This window comes from Strix aluco, chromosome Z (assembly GCF_031877795.1).
Source record: "Strix aluco isolate bStrAlu1 chromosome Z, bStrAlu1.hap1, whole genome shotgun sequence".
NCBI lineage: Eukaryota > Metazoa > Chordata > Aves > Strigiformes > Strigidae > Strix > Strix aluco.
Genome location: NC_133971.1, coordinates 32,730,808 through 32,752,295, shown reverse-complemented (window position 1 = coordinate 32,752,295; position 21,488 = coordinate 32,730,808). Strand labels below are relative to the sequence as shown.

Genomic DNA, 21,488 nt, shown 5'->3' with positions numbered 1-21,488 from the left:
TTCAGATGAGTAATTGTGGAAAGTCACATATGATGCCTGATATAAAGGTTTTCAGTCACATAAATAATAGGATTAAGTCATTCAGTTCAGTTATACTGATTTAATCACAGAATCACACAGACTTAATCCTATTAAGTCATTCAGTTCAGTTATAGTGATTTAATGATCAAGCATGCTTTAATACTCTTTGAAAATAAATATTACTTTTTTCTTTTTTAAAAAAAAGATAATTGTAATGCTGCAGTGTATGAAAGCTGCTTACATGTCCTTGGATTCTATATTCACAAGCTCTTAAGAACAAACATTTTCCACATAATAATACCGACTACAAAATAAGTTAAATAAATAGGCAATACTTAGGCACTTTTTAATCAAACACTTCATTTGCTGCAAAATATTTCTTATTAATACTCACTTCGTTCAGTGCCTGCTTCTGCCATTCGTCAATTCATGCTCTTTCAGAAGGGATCTTTTTATTCTCGGGAATTTATTTGCAATAATTTTGTTTGAGAGATCTAAACAACAAAAAGATTAGATAATTAGAGTGAGATTTTAGTTAGGTATGATCTGATATGAATTTAATACATTTGATAAAGGTAAATTGTTTACTTCTAGTTTTGACTTTGGCAGGCATTGTGCCATTTCTAATTGCTTAAGGAAGGACAGTGATGCATAATTTTACTTTGAGACATTTTGCACACATTTGAGAAATTTGAATATATTTGGAACCACACATTCCACTACAGAGTACATTGGATAACTTTTATCTTTGCATTTAATTTAATCAAAATAATTTTCTTTTTTACACATGCAATTGTTAAGTGTGTACCACAGTTTCATTTCTCACTGCTACGTAGATGCACTGGAAAGAAAAAAATGGCATGTTCAATGGATTTGGGTTCAATTTTGTTTTCTTCATCATTCACATTATGTATATAGACTGGAACCACATAAGGAAAGAAGATGTTCATCAAAGACTTTCATACAATTTCACATCATTATGAAAATGAGATTACGTATTGCCCACCCAATGTTAAGCCTCCTGTGTGCACTGTGCCTTGTACTGTGTTTGTACAATTTGAGAACAAAGCCCGTCAGGTAACAATGTTTCAATTTAAACTGAAGGTTAAATTGCTTCTCAGGAGGGGTTAAAGTTTAATTCTTTACTTACATAGTGGAAAACACATGAAATGCCTAAGTATCAAAACACAAGCTCAGTGGGAGACATGTTTTTACTTTTAAAATCTGTATAATCCATAAGGTGGCAGTGTGGCAACTATTTTTAACTGAAGTGGGAAAAAAAGGAACTGTTAACTCCTCGACTGATTTCCAAAGCACAAGAAAAGTAACACAACAACAGTTTCCGTGTTTAGGGGATTTTTTTTTCTTTAAATATATATACCTAAAACAACTTAGGTTACTGAAAGACAGAAATTCCTAGGAGTGAAATCTCTTTTGCTAATACCTGACTTCAGTTGAAGTAAGATTCTGGCAAGCTATAGAAGAAATATGTAAAAATATGTTAAATATGCAGTCTACAAAATATTAATCAGAAACAGGATGACACTCTTAGTTATGAATATGTTATATGGTTTACACAGAATCCTTAAAGGAAGTTTGTTCTTTTTTTAGAGAAATACCATTTTCTTTCAAACATCAGGAGAGCAGTTGTATGCATCTGTATATACCCACATAGGTACATCCACACATGAAACCAATTCTAAAACCAAAACACTTTCAAACAACCTCAAGTTGTAAATTCAAAAATACCCTTCCACTGCTCCCCTTCTCCTATATCCCTCTAGCATCTTTCTTTGTTAAACACTAAGGGTTAGAAAAAACAGATGTGGGAATGTTCAGTGAATTCTTCACTGGCTTCAAGTGTGCATCATCCCAAAATCTTCTCAAAAAGAATCCTCAAAACATATGAAGTGTATTGCCAAAATGCAGATGGAGGAGAGCCAATACCTGTTCTCAGATGTTTTCAATAGTTTTGATCTCATTTCTGCAGTAAAATTACACATATAGGAAGCAGTTGGCCATTCCTACTCAATTCTGAACGTGCAGATGGATAATGAAAAATTTGGATCAATACCAAATGTGCAATTTTGATACAGACCACATATTCATACCAAGTCTCTTCAGCACTAATTTTCCTTCTAAAAAATATTTACTATGAAGACACATCTTGTAAAGTGCAGAGAATTTCAACACAAACAAATCTGTTGGTTTGGAGTTGGAACTAGAGGGCCTTTGCATTCTAGAGAATTAAAATAAGTGAAGAGGAAAAAAAAGAGTTAATGTTCAGAACGGAATACATTGTTTTCCATTCTCTACAACACATTGCTGATAATCGCTGGCTTTGCTATTTTAAGTAAAATTGTCATGCTTAAAACCTAGTTCCAGTCCCAGATTTGCAGGGTATTTTTTGCTTTTAATGCTTTGGATTAGCAGTTTTCTTGCACAACTGATTTATACAAATCACAAAGCTACAAAAAGCAAATAAAAACAACCTACATTCATGAGGACATTTGTGTGCATTTAAGCACTTTTCTGTGCATTCATAAAGGCCTACAGAATAGCTTTTCTATTCCACAAAAGTACTAAAATTGATATGTATCTTCACAATTTTTTCATTGATGTCTTTTTTTTAATTGGTAATATAAAATTATAACTGTTTGTAAACAAACAAAAAATATTTATACTACCAGAGGAAAAATTGCAAAAAGTGCATTTTCCCAAGGCTGTATAAACGTTATCTTAGACCTGTAGAGGTATCAGTGATAAATTTTCATCTTTCTGACAAGTATTAGATGAAAACCAGTTAGAAATGGTTAATCATATGTTTTACCTATATAATACTGGTATTTTCTTAATAAATAATAATTTGTTTCACCTATTAAGTGTCAATCACAACGTTTCAGGAAGTATTTAGGTATCAGTAAAACAAACGGGAAACAAAAAATTCCTGCAAAAATAAGATTAAAAAAAACCTGCTATAATCAGATTAAAAAAACCCAACCAAACAACCAAAAGTCAAAAAACATGCCCTTTTGGTCTCTTAGGATTACAACTGATGAGAATTAAATTCAATCAAAAAAAGGACTATAATTCACAAGCAATCTAAAGCTACTCGGTGCTTTAGATGTATGAATTAAATGTTTAAAAGCAGACTGTGCTGCTGTTACGTTTTCACTGGGTTTTTGTCACTTCACAAGGGCAGTTCCCTCTTGAACCTTATAAATTACAAGTGGAAGCAGGTGGCAGCCTGCCTGGCTAGTCTTCCTGAAGAAACAGGTCCTGGATGTATAGGTTCCCAGATCATAAATAGCCTACGGCCCTGAACCTTGTCAACCTACAGCTGGAATGTATTGGCCTGCTGTAGCTCTTAAGTTGCTTCTCATTCTGCAAGGCTGCTTGCAACCTCCATATCGCTCAGTAGCGAACAGCTGTACACCCCACACTGTGCAGGTGTCCACATGCTGTCAGTGGGTGCTGCAGGAGAGGCTTCCTTTAAAAGATGCTGGAGACTGTACTGTGATGTACACAGCTGGTTCCAGTCACCTCCAATGGACCCACCAGAGGACACAGCTGAGCCCCTCAGAAAAGATCGTGGTGCCTCGAGGAAAATATTTTTAAGAAAGGGCAAAGGTGCTAGAGAGTCAGATGAGGGAAAAATAGTGGGAAACATGAGAGTGAACACCAAGGGCAGAGAAGGAGAGGGAGGAAGTGCTCCAGGTGCTGGAACAATTTTCCTGCAGCCAGTGGAGAGAAGCACATGGTGGAGCAGGGGAAATGTGTGAGGAGGAGGCTGCAGCAGAGAGAGACTGCTGTGTCCTGACCACCCAGCCTCTACCACTGACACACTGCCTGGGGCAATTAGAGGAATCAAGCGTAAAGAGTGAAGCTGAGTCTGAGAGAGGGGGAAAGAAAGGTGTTGTTTTAATGTTTGTCTTTGTTTCTCACTACCTGGATCTATTTTAATGGGCAATATTAAATTAAAGTAATTTTTCCCAAATCAGGTCTGTTTTGTCTGTAATGGTAAAGGGTAGGTGATCTCCCTGCCTTTACCCTGACTCATGAGCTTTTTTTCATCTTATTTTATTCTCCTGTCCTCAGAGGAGGGCAAGTAAGTGAGCAGCTGGGTGGAGCTTTGGTTGTTTGTCAAGGCTTAACACCACAACAGGCTTCCCTGTTTAAAGCCTAAAACTGTCATTACTGCTACAGGTCCATTTTCTTTCACAGTTCTTCATCAGTTATATCCTCTCCTTTGCCTTTCTTTGCTGTTAGGGTTAAAGGCATGTGTCTCAGCTCCTTGTGCAACTTGACCTATTTAAACGTGTCACCCTCTAGATTTATGTAGGAACATAGATATGTGTCAGTAATTTTTTGTTTAAAGATTCTTTAGATTTTCCTTCTCATTTCATCCATATCTCTTGCTACTTTCTCCTGTATTCTTTATACCATTAGATCTTTCCTAATTTCTCTCCTGTTTCCTTTGTGACTTCTTTTTTTTTTCCTAAGCTTTTTCAACACCTTATTTAAAAGCTCACTTTTCCCACTGAGAAGCTATACTAACTCTAGAAGTAAGAAAGAGTGAGAAAGTGTCATTATGAAAAATAAATATATGGAAAAATGAAGTTTTCTTGAGAGGGTTCACAAGAGAATTGAACTGCAGTGAACAATGCTGTTTGCCTTTGGGGGCTTTGGGGAACTTTTGGGCTTACACTCTTGGAAATGCAACTTTAAAAGCTCAGTTCTCTCTCTGTGCACCGACACCTTGTTGACATTCTCCTCTCCAAAGTCAGCAAAATCTAAAATGTTTGGAAGTGTATTCTTCCTTTCCCCATACTTACACACAAGCATATAAGCAGACTGCACAAGACTTGTTTTCACACACTACATGGTTTGGGAGCAGGCATATCTGGGAAAATGGGGATAATAATAGATGGCAGGTGTGCCATGACAAAAGTAATAGGGCAGAAAGATTCCCAGGATGTGATCTTTCACTTTCTTCTCTTTTGTCTACTCAACACATTAGTGATGAAAGAAATCTCATTTCTCAGGTCATGTCACTTAGACAAGCGGAATCCTGGTGTGGGAAGCCTTTCCAACCTTTCCACTCTGGATTTCATGCCATTTGTTGTCCTTAGACTGTATAAGAAATCAGTAAAGCACAGGGTCATGAACTGGACCACACCTCTTCTTGTTGTCACTTGTCAGAGACTCCTGTTTAAAACAAACCAAAAGAAACCAAAGCAATCTCAGCATGACACAGAGAGGTATGGGGATAAGAAAAAGTGTGAGTTTGTTTGATTAATGATCTCACACTATTTTTGTTCTTTTCAGAAAAGGGATACTTATTTTCAGACTCTTTGCTGTCCTTTCGTCACGCCTCTAGAATTAAGAAGAAAGAAATGAATGCATACTGAATAATTTTTGCCTGTTATATTTATAACTATATATAATATTATGTAATTAATATGTTATATTATTTATTAACTGTTAACACAGATAATCTGTGTCTATCTACCAAAATACAGTATTTCAACATGGAGAGAGCTAGCCATTTGCAAATCCAATAAGCTTCTTACATTATACATGTTCTTCAGTCCTGAGTACCCTCCCTGACAGCCACTAATAAGACTGTTTAAACATCTGGGGTTTTACAGTTCATAGTATGGTAAAGTTAAAACATTTCCAGGCCACTCAGTTAATTGGTTAAGTCAACCTTTACAGAGCCTTCTGACTTGCCAGCTAGTAACGGGTATTTTCCAAGTCCTGGTTTCATTGTTGCAGGATGGGGCACACAAATGTACCACTCCCCTGAGGGAGGAATTTAGTCAGGATTTCTGGTGGAGCAACTATGAGTTCTTTATTAACACTCCAGAGAGTGAAATCCAAGGATAAAGAGTGGCACAAATTTCTCTCAGCAACTTCAATAGTGAAAAAACATTACTTCGCTGCAAGGAAAAGGGAAAGAGAAATGCCTTAGAATAATCAATAGCAGATCCAGTTTGTTATGCAATAAAAAGTCCTTAGTGAATCTGAATCATGTTAGTCCAAAATATGTGAACCATCCCTCACTGTCCAAAATTTGAAGATCCTATGAATCTTATTAGCAAGGTATTCATCTACCTTTGCAAACTACTAATGTGTCAGAGTGAGAGCTCTCAGCCTCAATAAATGAATTGCAAGAGGTGCTTCAAAAGTTTAGAAGATTTCTGCTATTTCGTATTTCTACATTTTCTTTAATGTGTGTTGAAAGGGTGTAAAATGTAAACCACCTTATCTTGAATTTAACACAAGTTTTGACAGGTAGTTTACTTTTATGATCAGGACACCATTTTATGCTTGAGTGGACTAAATGCCATGAGCACATTAGCATCATCTGAGGTAATCACACTGAATTTTAATTTTGTTGTGGGATGTTAATTTGGAATGTTATGGCCACCAAGCACATGTTTTGCCTGAGAAGACTTAATCGGATGATACTATTATTTAGCATATTATTTCCCATGGGCAAATTAAGCTCAAGTGTTTAGTTTTGTGAATCCTTGAGAATCTAATGAACTACCCTGGGATCACACACAAGGCAACAGTGCATACACAGTGATATATAGCAAATCACATTTTAGTTTCTTCAAACGTATAAATAAGTTGCGCTATTTTGAGAAAAATTATTAGATTTCCTTTCTATTTTAAATTTGACATTGAACCAGTTAAGTGTTTATGCAAGTGTACAGGGCTTAGCACTACATTAATTTGAACTAGAAAAGAAATGGAATATATCACTCTACCTCCTTTTGAGATAAAACAATGGCCTTTGTGCAGCCTTTAGCTGTATTCCTCTGATAACTCAAGGTAATTTGGGATATCTGTTGATACTATATTTTAAAAAATTAAATTTTTTTTCTTTATCTTTACCTGCTTCAGCAAATAGTGGGCCCACTTTTTCCAGCAAGTTTATGAAAAATACACTTTTGTGATTTTATGGAAACTTTATTTGTCAAAGGAAGGCAATTGCCTCCTGAAGCCATTAGCGATGAGATGTGTGTATGAAGTCATGAAAATCTGCTGGAAAATTTTTAAAAATCAATAAAATAATTCACCTGGTGTAATCTCTACCTGTTAGTGGGTGACTTGTGTATTTGAGTTCACTCACCCAACCAAGAAAGAAGCTTTTCCAAGACTGATTCCTAATGCTAAGAACTACCAAGACAGTCTCTTACTGGGATGAACTGGGATCACCAAACATCTCTCACTAGTCTTTTGTTGTCAAGGACAAGTACTTTTCTGCAACTTTCTTTTTTCTCCTAAGACATAGAAGTGTCCTAGTTTCATCTGGGATAGAGCTAATTTTCCTTCTTAATAGCTAGAGTAGTGCCGTGTTTTGTATTCAGCATGGGATTTGGTATGAGAATAATGTTGATAATACACTGATGGTTTTAGTTGTTGCTAAGAAATTAAGGACTTTTCAACTTCCCATGTCCTGCCAGTGTACAGGTGCACAGAAGTTTGGAGGGGAGCATAGCCAGAACAATGGGCCCAAATTGGCCAGTGGAATATTCCATATCATAAAATGTCATGCTCAGTATCTAGATGAAAGCTAGCCAGGAAGCCATCTCTCTCTCTCTTCTGGGATTGCAGTTTTGGGATTTTCCCTCCTCTGGGATCACTAACGGGGAACAGGCTGGGCATCGGTCAACAGGTGGTGAACAATCACATTGTGGATCCCTTGTTTGTATATTCTATTATTACTACTATTATTATCATTATTATTTTAATTTTATTTCATTTCAATTATCAATTTGTTTTTATCTCAACCTACAAGTCTCCTTACTTTTACCGTTCCAGTTAACTTCCCCATCCTCTGTGACAGGGGTAGGGTGAGCGAGCAGCTGCATGGTGTTTGGCTACCAGCCAGGTTTAAACCACAAGGAGAAAATAAAGATGTAGGAATAAAATCATATCTTACCAAACCACCAAGAAAGTAAAACAGCATATAAAATAAATTAATGAATTTGGAAAAAATCAAGATTTGTCACAATTATAGATTTATTCTTTATAAATACACGATGTTTATTCCTTTAAAATGATTACTTGTATTTTATATTATGAAGAATTGCTCTTACTGTCTGAAATTAGTTTTTAATAATATACTCTAGGAACCATCACCTTATTTACCATAAGTTTCAACAAGTTCTCTCTCCTACTTCCCATATATCAAAACAATAAAAAAGTATTAAAAGATTAAAAAAATAATATATGCTGTTGGCTTCCATTTGTAATTTGAAATACAAAATTTTTCTGCTATACTACCAATCTGGCTGGATATTATTCAGTCAAAACATTTTCAGATTCCAAGCTAATCTTGCTGTTCTTGCCTGGTCTATTTTGTGTTTCATTCCACTCTCACTGATAGAAAGAGTATTTTTTAACCACTTACTTAAAGTTAAAATAAGTAAAACTCAGATTCATTTTGATTTTTATATGCCAACTGTGTAAACTCTATAATTGATAATTTTTAGTATATTTTAATAAGTCACTTATCAAAGGGAAGATTATCAGCAGTAAAAAATAATTTTAGGGATAAAGACCTACTTCGTATAATTTGCTCACTGTGAAACAGCTCTAATGAAGAGAAAATAGACCACTGTAATAACCTGATGACATTTATCCATAAACACAGTTAGTTTCATATCAGATCCAACCTTCAGCTCTATGAAACTGTGCTATGATGGAAAGAATTCAAACAGCATGAGAGAACTCTCCAGAACTCTATTAAAGATCTGTATCATTTTCCAGTTGCATAGACACAAATCTAATGAAGCAGTAGGATCATTGGAACCAAGGAACATTTTATTTTCTCCGATTTTTGTAAATATGAAGGCAGGGCCAAGAAGAACAGTGTGTCATTCTAATCACCAGTTTAAAATAATCTGTAAATCAATACATATCTGAGTAAAGATAGTGCTTACAATGATGTCAAAAGCATGTTGACCTGAATCAAATCAGCTGGCCCATCTTGGGTATTTTGTCTTTGGCAAGTGCTAAATGCAAGATATTGAGAAAAGTACAAAAAAAAAAAAAAAAAATCCCTGCCCAAATGTCAAACCTTCACACCAACAGTCTTTCAGTCTGCATACAGGATAGTTTCTTCTTAGGTGGAGATTGCTTCCACCCATTGTTGAGTGAGTTTGTATGCTTCTCAGAATTTTTTTAAAATTTGCCATGGTCTGAGATGCAATGGGTTTGCCAGGATTCAGTCACAGCAAGGACCACTCTGGGTGGTGCCCTTCACTATCTCCCCAATGAAGTGGGCTTTCTAGAGCTCCCATTGACTGGTTAATAGCACTATAGTTTTCTGTCAATAAAAATCTGCCTAAATAAGATATCTAACCAAGTTAATCTACCTTGAGGCCTCAGCCCCTCATCTATATGCCCGGGTTTTTGCTAGAGTTTGATAATTCTACCTCATAACTAGGAAAAGAAGAAAGAGCCAATAACCAGACAGAGAAGTTTTCTAAATACTTTGTGTTTTTCTGATATTCCTGAAAATAATTGCTTTCTGCTATATTCTTTTTAATCAGAATAAGCAAGAGAAAAAAAAAATAAGGATAAAAGAATTGGAAGAGGAGCATTTCAGGGGCTTTCCTTCTCTTTTTTTAATTTCCAAAGGAGCATTTTTGCCTTCCTTCTCACGTACTTACAGACCTAATAGCTATGTACTAGGAGCTGATGGTGAGATTTTTCTCTTTCTGGCAGAAAAAAAGAAAAAAAAATGTATATTAGAAAAAGATTATGAAAATTTTGGGGATTGACTCAAAAATAAGCAGAATTTGTAATTTTTTTTTTTTTTTAATGTCAGAGTATATTCATTATCTATGGTCATCAGTCAAAATACAACAGCTCTGGTTTTCTAGGAAAAGAGGTGAATGTCCAGATATGAATGAGTTAATTTTAAACCATTCCCCAGTTATGTAAATGCACAAAATCTAGTGCCACTTTCTATTCTTATTACAATTGTGAGACTGTCACTATAATTGATTAATTTTGTGCCATTCTTTTCCAGTGATCTCTTTGTCACAAGAATGAGCTATCACAGAATTTTAATGCTTAGTACATTTTAGTTTTCATAATGTATTCTGATTCTCATTCTAGTGACAAAGGTTGGCACAAAATCAGACCATATTCATAACAAAGGCTGCAAAAATAAAGCAGGAAACTGTATAGAATCCATCTTCATGACAATCTCTGAACAATGAGAACAGAAATATCACAAAACAAAACTCTTTGTACTTGTGACAGTCTTGGTATTGTAATATCACAATACACGAAAATACATTTCTGAACCTTTTGGATTGGATGTATTAAACTCATTTTACAGTATGGATATCTTTCACTCTATTTTAAAAAGGGGGCAACATGAAAAAAATATTAGTGGCAAAATGTAATTTGTTAGAAATAGTTGTAGTTTAATGGAAAACACAATTTGGCTGCTCACTAATTCCTAAATCCACCACTAAGTTACTGGGGGTGGGTAGTAGGGGCAAGCAGGGAGGAAGGAAAAACCAATGGTTGTTTTTCATAAAACCTTTATACCACAAACTAGATGTTTCTTTCTGGGCCTACTGTTAGTACAATTATTTGATGAACTGCTAACATGGCAAAACTGTGAGTATCAAATACAAGAAACCATCAGTAAGTTAGAAATAATTGCCATTTATTGAAGTTGTGGGTTGTGATGTTATGAATTATGAGTATTCTCCATGTTCTGCTTCTAGAAGGAGCATGAGCCAAGAATCAATGGTGAATTTACTTTTGGTTCTCTAGGGTAAACTAAGCTATGTTCTTTAACACCAAACTCATTGATTGCATACAATGTCTACACTTGTCTATCCCTGTGTCTAATGTTAGTTTTTCTTTTAGCATCCAAATTTTTCAAACTCTCCGTTGGAATGAAAACTATTATGAATACACAAAGAGACAGGTAAACAAGCCTGCCTATGTTGCGCTTTATTGTAAACAGAAAGAAAAACAACCTGTTTCACAGCTTGGTGGACAGATAATTGGATGGTGGAAATATTTTCTGGTTTAACAATGAAACGATAATCATACATGTTTTAATTCAAAGGTCATATTTCAAATCTGAAGAGTTTACATATTTGTCTGTGAGCTCACACTTGACATACAACTAAATGTTGTTATTTTATATTATTTTATATATATATTTCTGCAAGCATAGAGGAATAGGAGGGAACACCAAATACAGTAATATTTATTAACTTTTGTGTATTACAATGCAACTTCAGAAAGAACACTAAAATATTTATGCATGTATAGGACATCTCCTGTCACCTGTACTGCACTACTTCCCATAAGGCTTGACACATCTTTAAATATTGCAGACTGGAACCTAAGAAGGTATACTAGCAAAATACTCCATGATTAGCTTTAATTTTCCAACCTTTGTCTCTTCTGTTGTCCACTGTTGAAATCAGAGTATTTCACTGAATGTGCTTTTGGTCTGACACCGTAGAGCTTCTCTAGTAGCAGCTAGATACCAAGAAGTACAGTCTTTTGGAATAATTTATATATATATAAAATATTTCTTATTATTTCCTGCTTCCACTGCACTGCAATTTCAGTAGGTAGTACAGTAATAAACACTTTCCTAGCTCTGCACAGGTTTGTACATTTGTGATACCATTGTTTTTCAACATAGAGAGAAAGTTAGTGAAAAATATCCCTTGTTGAGACTCTGGAGAAAGACCTCTTCTTCATCAGATAAAGATTAAATGCAATGCCTTATTTAGCTCTCTGAAATCATAAGTGTATAGACATCTACTGCCCTGGGAGTCCATGAGCATCCCAGGAGGGAAGAGGTCTTGCCTACAGGAATCATTTTTTGAGACCATGATTTCAATATATAAAAAGAGAAGTTAGTGTCTATTATTGAAGCCAGTGAATTTTGAAGCTCAGCTCCCAAACATTGATGACCAAGAACTATGCTCATGTGTGTAGATATTCAAATGCTATTTAGGCATTTTCAGCATTCATCATCCACCTGGAGTAAAGGCTGAATATATCTTCCAAAAGAAAACAGCAGAATCATATCTGAAAATGGACAAATATACAATGAGTTTGAACTCAAATTAGTGGAAATCAAGTCTATTAATATCCCAATTGAAATTATCTCAGAAACAATAAACTAGGATCAGTGGCTTCATAATCTCTAAACTATACATGGAGTTCTTGGAATTAACTCTTTGCAACATTTGTCTGCATGTTTTTGTCTCTTAGGTGTATGCCTTTAAATGTTCAGAACAATCTGTGCAGTTGTCTATGAATCTGTTTAGTCCACATACTAGATTTTTCAAAATATGCAGTCATTTATTAATATTTGCTGACCCTATCCCCATTACATTAAGAAAAAATCAATTTATCTGGAGGAGGAATGCCTATACTGTTAACACAGCAGGACCTATTGGTATATATTTCATGTTCCCTTTTTGCATGTCTTTGCCTCTCCAATCAAAGGAAACATGGTTATGGGAGGAGAGATGTAACAAGCATCTGTGGCCCTTCACAGTATTGAGTAAGCAGGATGTGCCTCTAGATCCAGGAACTGGGAAGTGCCTCCTGGTCCTACAGATTAGATTTGTACACTGGGTATATATTAGCACTACTAATGGAACGAAATGCTTCCACTGAAATAATTTTCCCTGGTGCATGCTTTCATAACCTTCCTGTGATACATGATACTGCAATCCAGGAGTCCATTTTGTGAGTTTTGAACTATCCCTTCTAAGTGTTACTGTTCACTGGTAAGGAGAGCATCAGTGTTTCTCCTATTGCATTAGGCATAAGCTTTTCATGACCATGACTGATTTGGGTGCTCAGCAGTGTCCACCTTCTTTCCTTCTTCAACCCTCCTGGGTTACCAACAACTGTTCAGAAAACTGAAAGCACCAACTGTTCTGGTACCCAGGCTTCAACTTCCACCAGTGGATACCAAGCCAGTGTTGCCAGAGAGGTACTGTCCTCCTAGACCACTGCTGTCTGTGCTGCTGCAGGGACTGAGGTGATCTTTGTAGCCCCTGTTCTGGCAGCCTGGGGATTGGCAGACCAGGCTGGTTTTCAGTGTGATTGTATCCAAGTGTGTGTGAGTGTGGGTGTCTTGAGCATATTACCCTGCATTTTGCAAATTTTGCTCCTCTGCTGTCTAAATGTAAAACTCTTAGACAAACCAAAGTGAAAGCAGTTTGTATCAGAGTAGTTATCCCCCTTGGATGACAACTGCAGGAAAATGATGAGTTTCCTGTTCCCTGCTTGTGCTCCCCTCCCATCTGGACCTTGAGTGTGTGGTGTGATCCCTCCTCCTTGTACTCAAGTGTCTGTGCTCTCACCCAGAATAGTAATGGGATGCAAAATGTATTAATGGGAATAAAGCTCCAAATTATTGCCCTGAGTTCCCTACTAAACCCAATGACAATTTAACTTTTAAATCTGTCCCCAGGTAAACCAAAGGGAAGTGCTGCTGGGGATCACACTTGTGTAGTTGCAAGCAGGCTCAAGAATGAGGTTCACTTCTACAGCCCACCATGTTCTGCACATTTAGGGAGAAGAGTCAATTTTGGCTCTGAGTAAGGTTGTCCCAAGTACAAGTGAAGGAAGAGGAGAACCATGTCTCAAAGAAAGCAAGTGACCCATTTATATGGGTTTTTATTTTTTTGTTTGTTTTTAAACAGAACTTTGAAATATTCTGTGGATATATTTTACAATCTCTGAGAATATAGGATTGCTTTATGAAATTACAACTTTCAAAACCTCTTCTGAGAAACTTTTGAAGTTATGTGCTAGCAATAATCTATCTTCTCCACTTTTAAGAATTATTCAGTGTAAAACATACTCTTTTTCTTTTTCTTTTTCTTTTTCTTTTTCTTTTTCTTTTTCTTTTTCTTTTTCTTTTTCTTTTTCTTTTTCTTTTTCTTTTTCTTTTTCTTTTTCTTTTTCTTTTTCTTTTTCTTTTTCTTTTTCTTTTTCTTTTTCTTTTTCTTTTTCTTTTTCTTTTCCTTTTTCTTTTTCTTTTTCTTTTTCTTTTTCTTTTCCTTTTCCTTTTCCTTTTTCTTTTCCTTTTTTCCTTTTTTTTTTTTTTTCTTTTTTTTCTTTTTTCTTTTTTCTTTCTCTTTTGTTTTTTATTTTTCCTGGGGAATCAAACCAACAGAATCTGTTGACAATCTTTTTGGCAGTCTTAGTATCAATGGTGGTTCCTCTGGATACTCTAGAAAGGAAGTCCTGAGAGAACACAGTTGACTGGAGGATGTTCACTGTATGCCTTGAACATGGCTAGTTACAGTTTCTGTGTGAGGGGTGTTAGTACTGGTATCCACTATAAAAAGACTAATCACTTGCTGTTTCTCAAAGCTCAACTTCAGCATTTCTCATATCACCATCAAGACCTTCTTGGGGTAGTAAAACTATAATTTTTCGTGGCTACTCGAGTTTCCTTGCTGAGTCTCTAAATATCTTCACATTCTGTCATTCCTAGAAAAAAAGATGGAGGCTCATTTTCCTTCTCATTTATCTGAGTTGTGCCTGTCTAAGTAATGTTGCTGTCAAATTCAATACTTTCTAGCTCCATGTCACTATCACTATCAATTGTAATCACAGCTGGAAAAGAATGTGCGGAGTTACTTGTGTGGTCTTTCTGGTGTTTATTCTTATGCTTTTCCCTTCTGTTTTTATGATGCTTTGAACTCAGCTGTCAGCCAAACATCTTGCAGTCACTCGCTGACTCCCAGGAGTCTATCTCCCACCTGAAGAATGAGGGAAAGAAATGGAGGGATAAAGGAAGATTTGTAGGTTGAGATAAAAAACAAAAACAAAAACAAAAACAACACAGTTTGGTGATTGCAATAAAATAAAACAATAACAATAATAGAAAATACAAATGGGTAATGCACACTGCGACTGCTCACCACCTGCCGACTCATACCCAGCCCATTCCCAGATAGTGATCCCAAAAAAACCCAAGATCCCACAACCACAATCCCAGAAGAGAGAGAGAATGTCCTCCTTCCCTGCCTCCCCTCCTTTATATACTGAGCATGACGTTACATGATATGGAATATTCCATTGTCTAATTTGGGTCTGATGCTCTGTCTGTGCCCCTTTCCAGCTTTTGTACACTTGCACATGGACAGGACATAGGGAGTTGGAGATTCCTTGATCTCTTAGCAAGAACCATAAACATCAGGGTATTATCAGCACTCTTCTCATACCAAATCCCATACTGAATCCAAAACATACCACTATTCTAGCTACTAAGAAGAAAAATTAACTCTATCCCTGACAGGACAGATGCTTCATATCATATTTATTTCCTTCATAGACTGTCTCCACACTTGGACTCCTAACCTCTTTTTTTAAATTTTCTTACATTTTGTCTTGCTATTTGCTTGATTGTCTGAAAGGCTATCTTAATTTTTGTAGCAGTCACTGAATTTTGATAAAGTTTTCTTGTGGTCATTTCCTTTCTCTACAATTGTGCTGTACTTGACTGCATTGTCCAGATGGTGAATTTTGTACTTCCTTTTTCCAACAGGCTTTTCACTTTTAGTTCCATTAGTACTTGCAGAGGGTGTCCTTGACCTATTTCTTGATTGACTCCTTGATCTGCAGCTTTCATAATAACAATAGTGACTCTCATAGAGTCCTCTCCAGCTATGTAGACTTATTATTTCAGTAGAAGACTGTATACTGTATTCTGGACTAATAGCTTGCCTATAATCCTACATGAGGTTTCATAGACATCTTCAACTACATTTTGACTATAAAATGCAGAACCCTCCTGATACCTACTTTGGCAATTGTCTCTCATATAGTAATGACGAATGTCTATGCTTCTCAATCTCCTTTGTGGGGACCTTTGCTACACGCTCATGATCTACTTACTCCTCTGGATGTAGTGTTTTCATGACTTGGAGACACTCTCTGGCTTTCTTGATAGGTGCTAATGTCATGAGTTCTCAATGTCTTCTTGTTCCTTTTGCCCCTGTGCATGCTACTATCTGTTTCTTGATTATCTCCTTTTAAGTTGACCTTTGCATGGTGCTCCTTCCTAGTGCTATGGCCTCAACTGTGCTGTAAATAGGATTGTGGACTTGTGGATTTTCCCTTTCTGCACAATCTGTGATTACAAGGAAAGCATATCATCTCCCTTCCTGAAGACAAGCTCCAAATCAAGTCTTGTGGAGATAAAGCTTTTACTTTAGTTTACATCTTTTCTTATTGTCTTTCTTGACTACAGGGAATGAGCAGCTTTCCACCTACCTACATTCTCTGAAAATATGGAAGAGTATGGCAAAGAACTTCTGCTTAGTTCATTATCACTACAACTGTGAAACTGAGTTGGCTGCTGTTTCTTCATGTTTTTCCTTTTCTCTTCCCTGAATGACTCATCAGTGTCCAAAGACAGCTCAACCTATTCTGGTGTCCTCTCAGCTAATGGCTTAACACACCCAACAATAACACAATTATCTAAAAAACAGTTACTGACATTTAAGTCAGTGTTAGCCTATAACTGAGTTTACTGTTCAGTTTTCTTCACAGCAAAGTCCTCACCAGAAATTTCTGAAACCTCTAGAAGAGAATTTATTGTTGCATGAAACTCTCTCTCCTGAAACGGAACATGACAGCCCTGGAGTTTCAATACACAAAGGAGATTGATCAATACCAGTCACAGATGAACTGAGATCTAGTTCTTGACAATCTGCCTCATATGGAGATATTGTAGTAAATTATGAGTCTGAACAGCTCTCTTCATCGTACAACAGAGCAGGAGAGTCATATTTGGCATGCTGATCATATGCTCGTAAGTTAAAAAGAGATAGAGCAAGACTGATGAATTCTGCTTAAGTATGGTTCTTACGGAGGCTCTCAAATAAACAAGCAACCACCAAAAATTAGAAATTTACTGTTGACACAATTAACTAGCCCTTCGCAAATTACAGTTTGAATGTCTGTGAACAACTTCCTAGGGTTTAATGACAACCCAAAACACATAACAAAGAACAACTCTTTAGAGTTTAATGACAACCCAAAATGCTCTATCACTCACCTAACAAGTGAGGGCTCTCAACCTCGAGGACCTTCTCAGGGCAGCGTCCCAACCGAAGTCACCGCAAGGAGTTTCCTTGGACGGCATCACAACCCAAGGGGAGACTCCTCGACCGTAGTGTGCTACTCCAGGGGACAAGCTCAAAATGGCTCCCCCAGGGGTCTCCATTTATACCCAGCCGAATCATCTATAGTCAATAGCGGCTCCCATTGGCCAAAGACCCCAACTACTGTGAAGCCCTGAGAACATAGGCAATCAGTAGCTGCTACACTTCAGCAGCCAAGAAGCCCTATTTTCAATGGGCAGGTGCACCTGCCACGATGGTGTTCCCATGTTAGGGTGTTACAGTAAGGAAATCTCCATCCATCAGGACTGGCAAAAGAGCCATTTTTTGAAGGTCTGAGTATGTGCTCCTTAAAGTCATCTTCATCATGATTTCTGTGGAAAATAGAATAGAAGGACTGCTTGCAGAGCAGGCATTCTGCTTTGGTTTTTGACCACTCTTGGACAAAACAGAAACAGAACCTGTGGAAGCAGTGATCTAGGTAGCCAACATTGTCAAATCTGTCCAAGTAGATGAGGCTTTAGAATCAGGGGATGCTCATTTAGAGTCACCAGATGTACTGGTTTGGGCTGAGATAGAGTTAAATTTCTTCATAGTAGCTTGTGTGATGCTATGTTTTGAATTTGTAATTAATTTGTATTAATAACACCAGGATGTTTTAGTTATTGAACAGTGCTTACACAGCCTCAAGACCTTTTCTGCCTCCCAGACTGCCCTGACAGCGATAAGACTGGGGGTGCACAAGCAGTTGGGAGGGGACACAGCTAGACCCCAAGCTAGACACAAACAGAGCCCAACTAAACAAAGGGATATCTCATACCATATGATGTCATGCTCAGCAATAAAAGCTGGGGAAAAGAAGGAAAAGGGGAATGTTTGGAGTCGTGGTATTTCTATCCCAAGTAACTGTTGCATGTGATGGAGCTCTGCTTTCCTGGAGATGCACTTGCCTGCTGATGGGAAGTTGTGAATGAATTCCTTATTTTGCATTGCTCGCACATGCAGCTTTTGCTTTATATCAGCCCATGAGTTTTCTCAATTTTACCCTTCCAGTTCTCACCCCCATCCCACTGGGTGACTGAGCAAGCAGCTGTGCAGTGCTTAGTCACCAGCCAGGGTTAAATCACAACAATCGTACGGTCACAGAATCATAGAATGGTTTGGGTTGGAAAGAACCTTAAAGATCATCTAGTTCTAATCCCCTGGCCATGGACAGGGACACCTTCCACTAGATCAGGTTGCTCAAAGACTCATCCAATGTGCCCTTGAACACTTCCAGAGAGAAGGCATCCCCAACTTCTCTGGGTAACATGTTCCAGGATCTCACCACTCTCACAGGAAAGAATTTCTTCCTAATACCTAATCTAAATCTACCTTCTTTCAGTTTAAAACTTTTACCCCTCATATAGTTACTACACTCCCTAAAGAGTCCCTCCCCATTTTTCCTTTAGACCCCCTTTAAGTACAGGAAGACTGCTCTCTGTCTTCCCAGAGTCTTCTATTCTCTAGGCTAAACAACCCCAACTCTCTCCGCCTGTCCTCATAGGGGAGGTGCTCCAGCCCCCTGATCATCTTTGTGGTCCTCATCTGGGACGCCCTAGTCCAATCTGTTGGCATCTTGTGCAATTTACTTGTGCTAGCTCAGGGCAAAATTTTGTAATCCACTTCAAACTCCTTAGCTGCTGAAGTATGTTCTACACAAGAAAGAGATAGAAAGATCATTACTCTTTCAGAGAGAAAAAAAAAAAATCTTGAAGTCTAGACAAAGAAACCCTTAGCCATCATCTTTAAGGTTAAAAAAACCAGCATTAGTCAACACTGAGAAAATACAAAAAAAAGAGACAACACAGTACTAACTACTTTGCTTGGTTTCTCTGCAGAACACTTGAGAAGTTTAAGTGTCATGGGTAGATTTCATCCCAACACAGAAAGACTCTGAAAAATATCCAGGATTAGGAGCTACATTTCTAAAAAACCTGCTCTTCCCAGTGAAGTAATCTCATCTGACTTCACTAGCAAGAGCAGAACTGTCTTTTCTTCTCCATGTTTAAGTGGAGGTCCTCATTTGCAGCACCACCTCTTTCAGGGGAAAGTAGGAGTCTGTAGGATCATGTATTCATAAGAGTCCTAAAACAGCTATTCCCTTACAAATGGGGACATGTCAGAAATGTAGTAATTGACACCTCCTGCCCTCCAGAACACTGACATTCTTTCCATCTTTAGAAGCCCAGCCTTGACACTAACATTTGTTCTTTCTGAATTCCAAAGGACCTATTTTTTTCTTTTCAGTTCTACATTACTTTTTTCCTAGTGATGCTCTTTCTCCACTGTGCTCTTTTTCTCTCTCAAGGCTCAGCAGCTGTTCCCTTGTTGCAGACTCTCTGCAAAGCTCTTCAGGGATACGGCACGTGAGAAACTAACTGAAAGTGCATCTTGGCCAGTTCTTCTGTCAGTCAGCATGCTGTAACTTCTGCTCAGTGATGCTTCTATACTGCTCAAAGAGTATCACAGAATAAGGTGTTTTGAAAATGAACAAGAAAAACAACATGGTAAGGCTTATGATCAGAGGGCAGACAACAGTCCAATCTAATGACTTTGGAAGCACTGGCAGAACCGGACACGTGACGTTGCTAAGGGTGCTCCTGCACCAAGTTCATTACCCTGTGACATTACAGAAAGCTGTGAGTTCTGCTGGCTCCAAGGTCAACTGCTACTAGTATGTAGCATGCTGTGATTTACTTGATCTTTACATTCAATGAGTAATTTTTAAACTGCTCAAGCAATTCCAGGTCTCTGTTTCACATTAAAATCAGGCTCTGAAGTGTTGCAAGTTTTAAGTTGAACCTGAATCATGCTGGCATATGTGAAGACCATAGGCAGGACTTGCTCTGTCTTCCCCTTTATTAAATGCCTATTTTGAAGTGGTTCAGTAAGATTCTGATTAAGATCCTCTGAGGCACATTTCCAAAAGAGACCAACCTTTACATATTAAAAATACAAGAACAGTTAGTTCCATCCTTTAAGAAAAAAAAAAAAACAAAGCAAGTATTTAACCTAAAGTACCAGTCTCAAAGTTCTGCTGGGCCTGTACTCTTCATACACCTTCTACCTCTGCTTTACTAGGCCAGCAGTGCTAGATACTATTGATGGACCACGCATAGGGATTGTTGGCCTAGGTGACCTCCAGAGATGCTTTCCACCCTAAATTAGTCTATGGTTTTATAATGTTAGCAGAAACAGACAGATGCCATCCCTACACCTGTCCTCAGGTATGCAGTGTCTTTGTATTTAGTCAGACTGACAGCTGTGCTTAGCTATAAATCTAACTATTTTATTTTAGGTATCAAGATTATGCTCAGGTATTATGAGTCAGTGGAAATGAGTGACCAAGTTAGTTGCACAAAAGTCATTGAACCATCTTTGGCAGCAAGCCCAGGAGCAGGTTGTAACCTCATGCTGGGCAAAAAGTGCACTGTATGGACACACAAGATATAGACACAGGTACACAGGCATGGGCACACACATGAGTGAATAAAAAAGTCATGGGTTTGTGCTCGGCAATAAATGTATCTAGAAGGGTGTATTACATTCTGTGTACAATAAGATCACTGCAAAGGCAGAGAGTTGGAAAGATTCAGTGAGAAGCATTTTTCTCAAAGAAATGTCAAGTTGGTGCAGAAGATCAGTCTTTGGGCTTGTATTTTTACATGTTTTAACCAGTCAAGAGTACAATTACACAGCAGCAGTATGTTTCATACAAAAAGGTAGAGCAAAACCCACCTAAACTTTAAAATATGTATTTGGAAATGTGTGGGAGAGGTAAAGACATTTCCACACATAGAAGAGAACCATAAAACAGCAACTCAGCTAATATTCAAATTGAAATTGTGCACATGCAGCACTTTTACATCCAAAAGCTGATATTTCTGACATTTTTCTAAACAGAACCCCAATTCTCTCATTCCTTCAGGCAAAAAGATGATACTTTGCTATAGAAACATAAAAGTTTCTCAAATCTCTATTCTATTAAAAAATATTTGGTTTTCCTTTGATAGAGACAACAGTTACTTTTACTGAATCCTGTAATTTCTCTGTTTTTAGAACTCTTTTTAAGAAGAGGTTTAATACCTTCCTTTTATTGTATCAACTGCTGAATGTGTTAATTTAGTTTATAAAGCTTTTCAACCAGCATTTATAAACATCTTTGTGTAGTTTGGACAGCTAGATTTTAGGTGACATATTTGATGTACTTTATAAATAATGAAATTTATACAAAAATTTGTGCATTCAACCTCTACT

General features: G+C 37.2%; 1 long non-coding RNA gene and 1 pseudogene across 2 annotated transcripts in view; one reads left to right on the top strand and one right to left on the bottom strand.

Moving 5' to 3' along the window:
• LOC141918564 (uncharacterized) overlaps positions 1–21,488 on the top strand; it is an 846,297-nt gene that overhangs the window by 419,854 nt on the left and 404,955 nt on the right. The gene's annotated exons all lie outside the window — the stretch shown is intronic.
• On the bottom strand, positions 14,209–17,212 carry LOC141918448 (E3 ubiquitin-protein ligase Topors-like; annotated as a pseudogene).